This window comes from Penaeus monodon, chromosome 21 (genome assembly GCF_015228065.2).
Source record: "Penaeus monodon isolate SGIC_2016 chromosome 21, NSTDA_Pmon_1, whole genome shotgun sequence".
In the NCBI taxonomy this organism is placed as follows: Eukaryota; Metazoa; Arthropoda; class Malacostraca; order Decapoda; family Penaeidae; genus Penaeus; species Penaeus monodon.
In genome coordinates this window covers 24,888,125-24,889,363 of record NC_051406.1, presented here as the reverse complement: position 1 = coordinate 24,889,363, position 1,239 = coordinate 24,888,125, and positions in this window count along the sequence as shown.

Genomic DNA, 1,239 nt, shown 5'->3' with positions numbered 1-1,239 from the left:
AAAAGATCCCATCCATCTTCTCATGAGATCACGAGGTGTTAGAAGCTAATCACGACCCGAGAAATTTAAATGTTAAGGATCAGGAGCTCTTCTATATATCATAAAGATAAATCGTGATGATAATAACCGAAGATTTTTTTTAATCCTCCCAGTTCTAAAAAAGGTCGCAGGTCGATTATGAAGTCGTTTCAGCCCTCACAGGATACAGCGCATATCATTATTTTATCAATAGGCTTCAATTATCTTAATCGCGATCTTAATACTCATTAGATAATATTAGTAACTTGTTTCATTACCCCCCTCCTATTGTTTCGATTTTCTTTTGCTATAATTATTTTTATTAATTGAATTCTCATGATTTGTACGCTTGGCTAATTCCATTATATATTTTATATGTTGTTATTATCAATATTATAGTTATCCCAAAGTAACCATTATCATTGTCATCTTTAATAACGTCTCCGTTTTCACACTGATAGTGACTCAGACAAAAATAAAAACACAGAAAGATCCCACGGTTGAGATGTGACGTCACGCTCGATAGCCCCCCCCCCTCTTCCCCTCTCCCCGAACACTGGGTCACGTGACTCCTCAGTCTCAAGTGTTTTACGGAGAAATCAAATAATCTTCAGTAAAAATAAAAGAAAAAATGTGTCAGACGTAAGCCTATCCGCTTCTTTCACCTTCATCCTACAGCTCATTTTACATTTTTTTTTGTGTGTTTCTTAGTAAAATTACATCATTTCGTCTTTATGTTGAAACAGCGAGATTCGGTCAGTCAAAACCGCGATTTTTAGCGATGAGACATATTTACGTGTTGGGTTGTTGGGTTGTGTAAGACTATCCCTAACAACTATAGTTCGTTTAGTTAAAATATTTATGCTAACAGATCACTAAATATATTATCTTCGAAATATAGCTTTACTAAAATGGTAATTCAGTGTAGATCATTTAGTGGAGGGAGATAATTACTGCTTTTGTATCATGTAATCAAGGGCAATATAGCAAACGATTTCAAGTTGCGAAACTACTACACATAATAACTGTTCCTGTAGTGTAGTTAGTTGCAGGGAATATAGTCTCGAAACTACGGGTTGTACAGTTGAGACATCAAAATTTTTATCCGAAACAAACACGAAGGAATTCTCATGATGTTATAGACGTCCAAATACTAAATCTTGCCTTTTGATAATTGTCATTGCCTATTTGTAGTAATAGGACAGCAATGTCGAACTCACC